The 11,891-nt window shown below is 50.5% G+C and overlaps 1 long non-coding RNA gene across 3 annotated transcripts in view; it reads right to left on the bottom strand.

Moving 5' to 3' along the window:
- Nucleotides 1–9,282: 9,282 nt before the first annotated feature.
- The window catches only part of LOC134736121 (uncharacterized), a 3,106-nt gene continuing 497 nt past the window's right edge, over nt 9,283–11,891 (bottom strand). Inside the window, exons 1-4 of one of the 3 annotated variants that reach the window (XR_010119848.1) lie at nt 11,557–11,891; nt 11,137–11,276; nt 10,736–10,833; nt 9,283–9,607 (exon numbers count right to left, since the gene is read on the bottom strand). The exon at nt 11,557–11,891 is cut by the window's right edge and continues 497 nt beyond it. This is a non-coding gene — a long non-coding RNA (uncharacterized lncRNA). Of the gene's footprint in view, nt 9,608–10,735; nt 10,834–11,136; nt 11,487–11,556 lie in introns of those variants that run through there. The other 2 variants (XR_010119849.1, XR_010119847.1) reach the window with 2 other exon arrangements.

The following is an 11,891-nucleotide window of genomic DNA, read 5'->3' as shown; positions in this document are numbered from 1 at the left end:
AGAGCGAGAGAGAGAGAGAAACAGAAAGGGAGGGAGAGGGACAGACAGACAGGCCGAGAAGGAGAGACAGACAGAAGATAGGCACAGAGAGACACAGAAAAAGAAAGAGAGAGGCAGATAGAGAAAGAGACAGACAGAGAAAAACAGAGAGAGACGGAGAGAAACAGACAGAAAGAGAGAGAGAGAGAAACAGACAGGAAGGGAGAGAGAGAGACAGACAGACAGACAGGCAGAGAAAGAGAATAAGACAGAAGACGGACACAGTGAGACAGGCGGGGAGAGAGAGAGAGAGAGAGAGAGACAGAGAAAGAGACAGACAGAGAAAGACAGAGACAGACAGAGAGAGAAAGGGAGAAACAGACAGAAGAGAGAGAGAGAGACAGAGAGAGAGAAATAGAACGGGAGGGAGGGAGAGAGAGAGAGAGAGAGAGAGAGACAGACAGACAGACAGACAGAGAAGGAGAGTAAGACAGAAGACAGCCACAGTGAGAGAGGCAGGCAGAGAGAGAGAGAGAGAGAGAGAGAGAGAGAGAGAGAGAGAAAGAAAGAGAGAGACAGACAGAGAAAGACAGAGATGGACAGAGAGAGACAGAGAGAAACCGAGAGAAAGAGAGAGACAGACAGAGAAAGAGACAGACTGGCAGAGAGAGAGAGTCAGACAGAAGATAGGCAGAGAGAGAGAGAGACAGAGAGACACGGAAAGAGAAAGAGAGGGGCAGACAGACAGAGAAAGAGACAGAAACAGACAGAAAGAGAGAGAGAGACACAGACAGGCAGGGAGAGAGAGACACAGACAGACAGGCAGAGAAAGAGAGTAAGACAAGACAGATACGGTGAGACAGGCAGAGAGAGAGAGAGAGAGAGAGAGGCAGAGACAGAGAGAAAGAAAGAGACAGACAGGCAGACAGACAGAGAAAGAGACAGAGAGAGAAAGAGAGGAACAGAGAGAGACAAGAGAGAAACAGATAGAAAGAGAGAAGGTCGTAGCCTAGGAGTGATACGGTGCCTTTTGTTTCATTTTCTCTTTCTTTTCTTTGCTTTTTTTCTTTCTTTCACTTATTTATTAATTTATTTGGAGACCGAGTCTCACTCTGCCGCCCAGGCTGTAGTGCAGTGGCGCGATCTTGGGTCACCTCAACCTCCGCCTGCCAGGTTCAGGCCATTCTTCCGCCTCGGCCTCCCGAGCAGCTGGGAGTACAGGCGCCTGCCCCACCGCGCCCGACTCCGGTTTCGTATTTTCACTAGAGACGGGGTTTCACCACGTTGGCCAGGCTGGTCTCGAACTCCTGACCTCGGGATGACAGACGTGAGCCACTGCGTTCAGTGTACAGTGCCATTTCTTAGAAATCACTCACGGGAACACATAGTTATAGGTCATGTGTAGAGATGTTTTTAATGTATTTGTGTGTGTGTGTATGTATGTATGTATGTATGTATGTATGTATGTATGTATGTATTTATTTATTTATTTATTACGCGGGGAGGTGGGGGGACGGAGTTTCGCTCTTGCTGCCCAGGCTAGAGTGCAATGGCATAGGGGACACAAGGAGTCAACCTACGGCAGAGAGGACAGACACATCATTCAGAGCGTAAGGGCCTCAGCGAAAGGTGGCAGGGCCCGCGCTTTTAAAGGCTGAGATCCCGGCGGCGCAGGCCTGTCGTCCCAGCACTTTGGGAGGCCCAGGAGGGCGGATCACTTGAGGCCAGGAGTTCGATACCAGGGTGGCCGACAAGAAGAAACCCCGTCCCTACTAAAAATAGAAAAATGAGCCAGCTGTGGTGGTGCGTGCCTGTCATCCCAGCTACCGAAGAAGAATCACTGGAACCAGGGAAGCAGAGCCTCTCCTGTCAGTGGCTGACTACCCAGGGTGTGGGGGAGCGAATACTGGGGTAGTTCGGGAAGGCAGAGGCAGCTCTAAAAGCATAGAAAAGGATGCTTAACTCATTTTAAATATATTTTTAATGGACAAATAATAACGGCGTACACGTATGAGGTATATCGTGATAGTTCGATCTACGTATACATTGTAGAAAGACTCAATCAAGCTAAGCAACATATTCATCACCTCACCAACTTATGACCTTTTTGGGGGGAGAATATTACAAATCTATTCTTTTAGCAATTTTGAAGTCTATAGCACATTATGATTATTATTAACTGTGGACGCAACTCATTTTCTTGCTTCCTATCCTATGGGCTACTGGAAATTGTATCAGTCCTTCAGTTTTCTACCCGTATGTCCCATAGTATCGGGGCTTTCTTGCAGCATTTCTAGGATATCTGTGGAGACAAAGTACAGTTGAAGGTAGAATGTGTTTTCTCTGCATTTGCTCTGACCTCCCAGAAACCTGTTCCATGACCACTCAAGATTAGGTGTTCAAGCCTGAAGTATTTGTTAGAGAAGGCATTTCACAACGCCTGGCATATCGATCAAAGCCACGTGTGTTCCTACAGCAGACACCGTTGAGGTGGGAGAAGCAGAAGTCCCTATTCCCAAGGAGAGAGACAGCATGGGCCCACGACTACCAGCTGGCTGAGCAACATAGAGTGGTTCCTCTTTAAAGGCTCGTGTGTAACCCGAGGTTTAAGGACAACCTGTATTCACGGGGTGTCAGTCTGGGGATTCTGTGGAAGGTTTTACGGAAAGCGATATGACGTGAACTTTGAAGAACAGTGTGGCAGGCGAACAGGTAAAAAACACGGTGGACAAAGTTGTAAAGTTGTCGCCCGTAGAGTAGGAGGAAAATGACCTGGTCGAGCAGAGACTGCCCGCAAGGGAGCAACGGTTGGGGAAGGGGACAGGATCGTAGGTAAAATAGGGAGGCAGATAAGGATATCTAGTCTGAAGACCTTAGGAAAGGAAAATCACAGAGGACTAGAAAAAGCCTAAATCCCCACGACGGTGTACAAGGTCTCGCACGATGAAGCCCACCGTTTTCTCGTGAATGAGAGGAAGCTCTGAAAAGCCTGTGTCATCACAGGATGCAGTTGACAACCGGACAAAGAGGGAAGGTCCTGGCAGAGGACTTAGACGAGTGTTTCCGGTTGTCTTTCTGTGAGACATTTGCAGAGTCAGTCAGCATCCCTCAGCTGTGAAAACTATAATATGACAGGTATGATACTCTAGGGAGAGACACGAAGGGTGGTAAGAGAAGATCATTCGCAGCTGTGGAACCCTGGGCTTTGTGTGCAGTGAAACGCACAGACGATTCCATTCGACTCTCCACACCACCAACGAACCCTTCATTTTACAGGATCAGAGTAGCTAAGTAACTTTTGCAAGTGCGTCGGCTTGGAAAATGTTCAAAGAAAGGTGTGCCCGATTTCTAAGCCCGTCCTATTTCATCATGTCAGTTTCGCCCATCCTAGCCTAATAAGAAGGGTCGCTTCGGCATATTTATCACACACTTAGGTTCCAGAGCCCGTGCCAAGACTTAGAATAAAAGAATTTTAAGTGAGGTGCCTAGGAATCTGCGTGTTTAATACACACCCTAGATGGTTAGTAGGATCAAGTCATTTTGGGGAATCCCTGCAATGTGTCACACCGCCTTGAGAAAAGGCATAAGGTTGGAGAGGAAAGGGGAGGGATGGAAAGAGGTGAAGGAGGTAGTATTGACAGGATTTGACCGATCGCAGGAGAAGTGAAGTCTTCAGTCTCTGACTAGCATTTCTGTCTGAAGTTTTGTCAGTGTAGACCCCCGCCCAGCAACAAAATCCTCCTCTAATCGGGCCAAAAGTAGCGAGTGGCCATTCTGCCACGCTCTCTCGGGTGTGAGCATCCCAGGAGAGTTGTAGCCAGGACACAGCAGCATGCCGGTGTGCCGCTCTGGTCGCATACGTTAGAGATGATTTTCATGACACTCACAGGTAAAAAGAAACGTAAAAGGTTTCTGGGAGAGAAGCCGACCATCACGTTCCTGTTTTCAGAACAGAAAAATCGCCGTCATCGTTCGGTTCATTTAAAAAATAACGATGCTGTATTTAAGGAGAGAGTTTCTCGGAGCAAGAAGTGATGTTAAATGTTTAAAGATTTTAAATCGACAAACTAGGCTACAGTAAATCCTTTTACTTTTGGAACAGCGAGCCATTCTCCTCGAGCTCTTCGGGTCCTGAGTGACTCACCACGTTCAGCATAGATAAATGCCTTCCGTCCTTCAGTGAAGACACTGCCGATGGTAGGCAGAATAATGGTTCCTCAACTATGTCCATACCCTTATCCCTGGGACCTGTGGATATGTTACTTTAAATAGCAAAGAGAACTTAACAAATGTGATTAGGTATTTTGAGACAGGAAGAGAAGCCCAGATTATCCAGGTGGGCCCAATAGAATCACAAGAGTCCTTATAATAGAGGGCAGGTGAGCAAGAATCAAAGAAAGAGACGCAATAATGGAAGCAGAGGTCAGGGTGCCGTGATTGCTAGAATGGGGTCACAGGCTAAGACACGCAGATAGCCTCTAGCAGCTGGAAAAGTAACAGCCATCGATTCTTTCCTAGAGTCTCCAGAGGAATGCAGCTCTGCTGACACCTGTTTTAGCCTAGAGAGACTAATTTTGGGTTTGTCATCTCCAGAACTATAAGGTAATACATTTTGATTGCCGTAAGCCACCCATTTTACGGTAATTTTGTGACAGTAGCAATAGGAAACTCATAACACCGTCATCAGGTGGCTTTCGTGTGTTATTTCCACGATGAGCAGGAAGGCTCTTGTATCCAAGAGGGATCCTTAGCAAAAACCAGCAGGGAGGCAAAACCGAGACCCAAGGTCAAAGTTGACTGTGTCGACCTTGACTTAGAACGCATTTCTGGGTGAAGAAGCCCTAACGTCTTCCTTTGACTCTGAAACCCATGGAGTTTCTGTTCCTTATAACTGCCAGTGACAATGTTCCACCTCACCGTGCCTTCCCTATGGTCATTCACTCTTTTTTTATTCTTTTTCAGACGGGGTCTCTTACTGTCACCCAGGCTGGAGCGCAGTGCTACAGTACCGGTTCACTGCAGCCTCAAACTCGTGGGCTCGAGTGATCCTCCCGCCTCAGCCTCTGGAGTAGTCGGGACCACAGATAGGCACCACCACACCCGGCTAATTAAAACATTTTTTTGTTTTTTTTTTTTTTTTTTGTAGAGACGGGACCCTGCTCTATTGCCTAGGCTGGCCTTGAACTCCCGGCCTCAAGCAATCCTCCTGCCTAAGCCTCCCAAAGCACTGGGATCGCAAGCATGAGCCACCACGCCCGGTCCTCTCTTACTTCTCTTAACGCTACCCTGTCAGATATCCCCTGGGCCATTATCCCTCAGATATTGCAGCTTTTAGGGCCAGCTTCGGAGAGTCTTCCCCATGACATTTTTAGTCCATAAATCCTATTCTGAGGAAATTACAGTAACGCTTCCTAAAAATCATGCCACGAAATGGAACGTAGGCCAGGCACGGTGGCTCACACCTGTAATCTCAGCACTTTAGGAGGCCAAGGTGAGCAGATCGCTTGAGCTCAGGAGTTCGAGACCAGCCTGGGCAACGTGGCAAAACCCCATCTCTACAAAAAATACAAAAAAAAAAAAAAATGAGCTGGGCATGGTGGTGAATGCCTGTAGATCCAGCTACTCAGGAGGTTGAGTTGAAAGAATGGCTTGAGCCCCAGAGGCGGAGACCGCAGTTGCAGGAGCCAGTTGACAGAGCGAGAGAAGGTCCAAAAAAAAAAAAAAAAAAAGAAAAGAACAAAGAAAGAACAGACCCCAATACCGCATTGTCGCTGAACGTTCCCCCAAAAGGCCAGAAACCCCCTGACTCAGGTCAAGGAGGTGGTGTTTCATTTTATCTCTCTCTCTCTCTCTCTCTCTCTCTCTCTCTCTCTCTCTCTCTCTCTCCCCTCTGTCTCTCTCTTTCTCCCCTAACTTTCATTTCTTGTTCAAGCATACCCGTGCAAGATTGTCACATAGGTACACTTCTGACTGGGGGGTTCAGTGTGCAGATGATTTCATCACCCGGATACTCAGCGCCGTACCCGACAGTTTTCGCGTTTTTTGTGTGTTTTGTCTTTTCCGGAAGCCGTCTCTCCTTCCACCCCTTCTCCCTCAAGTAGGCTCCCGCGTCTCTCGTTCCCCTCGTTCTGTCCATGCAGAAGTCTCATCTATAAGTTCCCACTTCTAGATGAGGGACGCTCCCCTCCGTCCCCACCCCGCACCCCCTCCCCCCACACACCCTCATTCCCGCACCCCCCCCTCCTCAAACGCAAGAAAGGGAGAAAGACAGAAATGAAAGTAAGAAGTGAGCCTCCAAGGCGGTGGAGGCGGGGGATCACAAAGGGTGAGCAAGCGATGGGGGTCGGGAGATATCTTGGCCGAGCTATGAAAAATAGGGGACCCACTTTCCAGCCCCACCACACCCCCTATTCCTCAACCGCAGTCAGCCTCTGGGTGGGGTTGCGCCCGTCAAAGCTTCTGAATGGAGAGAAGCCCAAGGCTATGGAAGGCATCAGCTCCAACTCCAGGAAGGGAATAGGGCTCTGTGCATATGAATGGGGCTCTAGAAGGCGGTGCCGCGGCGCCCAAAGCGATGCGCCTAGCCTCGCCTCGCCTGGCCCAGAGCGAGACTCCGTCTCCAAATAAACAAACAAATAAATAAATAATAAAAAAAATCATCAATAAAAAGAAAGAAAGAGAGAGAGAGAAAGAAAGGAAAGAAAGAAAGAAAAGAAAGAAAGAAAGAAAGAAAGAAAGAAAGAAAGAAAGAAAGAAAGAAAATAAAGAAAGAGAGAAAGAAAGAGAGAAAGAAAGAAAGAAAGAAAGAAAGAAAGAAAGAAAGATAAAGAAAGAATCAGTACAGCGGTCGTGGTCGTGAATCATTCCCCGGAGTCCAGGCGCAGTGGCTCACGCCCGTCACGCCAGCACTTTGAGTCGCCGGATCAGGAAGGTTGCCACAAAATGATGAGACCCCGTCTGTGGAAACACATTCAAAATTGAAGGCCGGGCGTGGCGGCTCACGCCTGCCATCCCAGCACTTCGCGAGGCCGGGGAGGGCGGATCACCTGAGGTCGGGAGTTCGAGACCAGCCTGACCAACACGGAGAAGCCCCGTCTCTACTAAAAATACCAAATCAGCCAGACGTGGTGTCGCATGCCTGCAATCCCAGCTACTCGGGAGGCTGACGCAGGAGGATCGCTTGAACCCGGGAGGCAGAGGTTGCGGTGAGCCAAGATGACGCCATCGCACTGCAGTCTGGGCAACAAGAGCGAAACCCCGTCTGTCTGTCTCGGGAAAAAAACAAAATTAAAAATGATCTGGGCACAGTGGCGCGTGCGTGCGGTCTCAGGGACTGTACTCTGGAGGCTGAGGTGGAAGGATCGGTTGAGCCCAGGAGCGTCCACGCTGCAGTGAGTGAGTTACGATGGCACCACTGCCAGGGTGACAGAGTGAGACGCCGTCTCTCAATCAGTCCATCCATCAGATGACTGGAAGGCGCTCTCTGCGCCTTACTTTCAAAGGGTGTATCTTTAGGCCCAGCAGGCACGGTGCCTCACGCCAGTCATCCCAGCACTGTGGGAGGCCGAGGTGGGAAGAAAGAAGGAAGGGAGCGAGGGAGGAAGGGAGGAAGGAAGAAAGTCAGGAAGGCAGTCAGGCAGGAAAGAAAGAAGAAAGGAGGAAAGAAAGAAAGAAAGAAAGAAAGAAAGAAAGAAAGAAAGAGAGAAGAAAAAAGAAGAAAAGAGAAGGGAAGAAAAGAAAAGAAAAGAAAACGGGGAGGGGGCATATCTCCTTGACCGGTGACTGCCCAGGATACAGTGGGTCACGGCTGACTGAAGCCTCGACCTGTGGGGCCTCAAGTGATCTCCTCCTTATCTCAGCCTCCCGCGTAGCCGCGAGTACAGGCGGGCATCACCCCGCACAACTCATCTTCTAATAATATCATGATTTTACGGTATGGCGACAGAGTCTCGCACCGTCACCCGGGCTGGATGGCCGTGGCACGATGTCAGCTCACCGCAAGCTCGGCCTCCCCGGTTGAAGCCACTGGCCCGCCGCAGTCTCCCGAGTAGTTGTGGTTCCAAGCCTATGCCACCAGGCCTGGCTAATTGTTCTAGATCTCATAGAGATGGGGTTTCGCCACGTCGGCCAGCCCGGTCTTGAACTCCTGGCCACGAGGGATCCACCCGCCTCGGCCTCCCAAAGCGCTGGAATGACAGGCGTGAGCCACCGTGCCCGGCCCAGAGAAGGGGTTTCATCAGCCGACGGGTGGAGGGTGGGGTGGGTTTTACCGAGCCTGCGTACCGTGCAAAGGATAAGTGAGTGTGGTTTGTGAACTAGATGCGGAAATTGTGTGTGTGTGTGTGTGTGTGTGTGTGTGTGTGTGTGTGTGTGTGAGAGAGAGAGAGAGAGAGAGACCAATCCCACCACGAGGACCCGGAAATGGTGTTTGATTTGGGTCCCCGTCTGGTCACCTGTCTGTCTGTAGATGACTGAGGATTCCACCAGTGAAGGTCAACAAGTATCTACGGGGCTGTTTCTCCCTCTCATGGGTCTCACTCATCTGTGTGGTGGAGAAAGGGAAGAAAGCAGGTTGTGATGGGAAGTCGTCTTCACGCCTGAGGAAGCTGCAGGCAGGCTGACCGGAAGGAGGGCATCGTATGTGCCATTTCCATACCCGGGCCCCCTTCACAAGGCTGGGGCTGCCAGTCCACCCTGTACGTCAACCCACCCCCAAGAACAGCACGGTCCGGGGTGGTCCAGTCTCATCCCATCCGGCCCACCCGGGGAAGTCTCCGCCGGAGGATTCGAAAGCAGCGTCAACACGGTTCCCCTGGGGTCGCCCGGGAAAGGCCAGCCTGGGGAGGGTAGCGGGACGCGATCGTGGGGCGGGCATCCGCCTCAGAGCTCCCCGGAAGGTGGCAGGTAGCCGGTGGGGGACGCCGAGGCAGAGACGTGTGGCAGGAGATAGACCTGGAAGCCGGGGGGAGAAGCGGGGACGTGGGGAGAGGGAAGGAGGCCCTCGGGAGGATTTAGCACCGAGAACCCACTCAGCCAAGCTCCCTCCGTCTTCTCGGGTCCAAGGTCCACCCTGGGAGACGGCAAGAGAAAGGTTCACTCGGCGGTTCTCGTCTTTCTCTTTATTTTTTTCATCCTTTCCATGTTACAAGGGATGCTCATTTCAACAACCAGACGGTGGAGGTGACGGGAGAAACGTCAAGGCCAGGAGTTTGAGACCAGCGTGAGCAACAGAGCAAGACAAGTAGGAGAGCCCAGCTGAAAAAAATGAAAAAGAAGGAGGAGGAGGAGGAGGAGGAGGAGGAGGAGGAGGAGGAGGAGGAGGAGAACATGGGGGGTGGGGGTGGGGGAGGAGAAGGAAAGAAAAGAAAAACGAAAAAAAAAAAAAAAAGAGAAGCAACCACCAAGAAAGTTAAAATTCTCCAACGGTCGGAAGTTGAAGACGAGACTGACCAAGATGGAGAGACCCCGCGTGTACCGAAAATAGGAAAATTAGCCGGGCATGATGGCGCATTCCCGTCACCCGGGAAGGCTGAGGCAGGAGAATCAGTCGAACCTAGGAGGCGGAGGTTGCGGTGAGCCGAGATCGCGCCATCGGACTCCACCCTGGGCGACAAGAGTGACACTGCGTCTAAAGAAAAAAAAAAAGAAAAAGAAAGAAAGAAAGAAAGAAAGAAAGAAAGAAAGAAAGAAAGAAAGAGAGAGAGAGAGAGAGAGAGAGAGAGAGAGAAAGAGAAAGGAAGGAAGGAAGGAAGGAAGAAAGAAAGAGAAAGAAAGAGAAAGAAAGAAAGGAAGGAAGGAAGAAGGAAAGAGAAAGAAAGAAAAAGAAAGAAAGAAAGAAAGAAAGAAAGAAAGAAAGAAAGAAAGAAAGAAAAGGCAGATTGGTGAGATTGGTGGGGTGCGTCTCAACGTTTTATTTGTTTGCAGTCGCCGTAGTACAAACGGAAAGAACAGTGGCCGCTAGGTGATGCCCGAAGACAACCGATGCCCGCAAGTGTCAGTCAGCACGGAAGAGAATTTATTTATTTATTTATTTATTTATTTAGAGACAGAGTCTCACTCACTCTGCAGCCTGGGCTGTAGTGCAGTGGCGCGATCTCGGCTCACTGCAGCCTCCGCCTCCCAGGTTCCAGCGATTCTCCCGCCTCAGCCTCCCGAGTAGCTGGCATCACAGGCACCCGCCCCACCCACCGCTCCAGACTCAGTTTTGTATTTTTAGTAGAGACGGGGTTTCGCCGTGTTGGCAAGGCTGGTCTCGAACTCCCAACCTCAGATGATCCACCCGCCTCGGCCTCCCAAAGTGCTGGGATGACAGACGTGAGCCACCACGCCCGGCCTTAACTGTTTCTTTTTAAGTCGAGGAGCTTATCAGGGAACTAGGAGAAGTACAGACGCCACACGTGACAGAGAGAAACGTCTGAAAACGCCCCTCGCATCCAAGTGGGGACCCGGCCTCGACCTCCCGAAATCATACACCGAGTGGGGAAGCCCAGCAAGGCCCGTCTGTCCACATTCCTCTCGGCCCCTCGAAGCACCTAAGCCCGCGCTTCTCACTTTCATGGAAGGGGCAGGGCCCTCCCCGGCACGGGGCGTCTGACAGACTGACAGAGAACGAGACAGACATAGAAAGACAGAGATGGATGGGGAGAGATAGAGAGAAACAGACAGACAGGGAGGGAGAGAGACAGACAGACAGACAGAGAGAGAGAGAGAGAGAGAGAGAGAGAGACGCCACATGACAGATAGGACCGGAGCGTACCGTGACTCACAGGTGTCGTCACAGCACTCTGGGAGGCCGACGTGGGAGGATCGCTGGGGCCTAACAGTTTGAGATCACGTCGACATGTGAGAAGACACCTGCAATAATAATAATCACAGAAGTTTAAAAAGAGATTCTATGTGCCCAGAGCGTGGACAACAAAGCGAGAGTACATCCGTACTAAAAAGAAGAGGACTGATAGGCAGGCAGGCAGGCAGGCGGGCACGCAGGCAAATATAGAATGAGCCAGGTGCAGTGTCTCACGCCTGTAATAGCAGCAGTGTGGGCGGCCGAGGCAGGCAGGCGGATTGCTTGAGAACAGGAGTTCGAGATCGGCCTGGGCAACCTGATAGAACCCCGAACCCCATCTCGCTCACATACCTACATACACAGCTACCTACCTACGGAAAACATGAGAAACAACATAAAAGTCAACCGGTGTGGTGGTGCGTGCCTGTAGTCCCAGGTAATGGGGATGGGAGGGATCAGAGGCAGGACGACCTCTTCTCGGTCGGTCCAAAGCGTGGAGGCTGGGGTGATCCTGGGCGACAGAGACAGAGGAAGACCGTGCCAGTAAGTAAGGAAGAAAGTAAGGAAGTGAGTAAATACATAAGCAAGCAAGCCTGCAAACGATGAACGTGACGGCGACATAGAATAACCCATGAGAATACACAAGCAAATAAGAGGGCACGCATAAAGCTAAAAGGTAGTGAAGATCACAATCAATCGTTTTCACCCCACCCCACCCCACCCCACCCCACCCCACCCCACCCCACCCCACCCCACCTCACCCCACCTCACCCCACCTCACCCCACCTCACCTCACGTAAGCTGGAGTGGAAGTGCGCGATCGCAGCCCACGTTAGCCTCTGCCTCCCGGGCTTAAGAGATCCCCGTAGTCCTAGCTACTGGGGAGGCTGAGGTCACCAGAGCCCAGAGTGAGAAGATCAGGCAGGCCAATGAAGAAAAGACAAAAAATAAACCAAAGTAAATATAAAAAATAATAAATAACGAAAGAAGGAAATACATATCCATTTATATGTAAATGAAATGGGGTTTTAATACATATTCATATATTAAAATTAGTATTTATAATATGGAAATATAGTTTCATCACTACGTGTGTGTGTGTGTGTGTGTGTGTGTGTGTGTGTGT

Source organism: Symphalangus syndactylus, chromosome Y, assembly GCF_028878055.3.
Source record: "Symphalangus syndactylus isolate Jambi chromosome Y, NHGRI_mSymSyn1-v2.1_pri, whole genome shotgun sequence".
In the NCBI taxonomy this organism is placed as follows: Eukaryota; Metazoa; Chordata; class Mammalia; order Primates; family Hylobatidae; genus Symphalangus; species Symphalangus syndactylus.
This window is presented reverse-complemented; position numbering and strand designations above follow the sequence as displayed.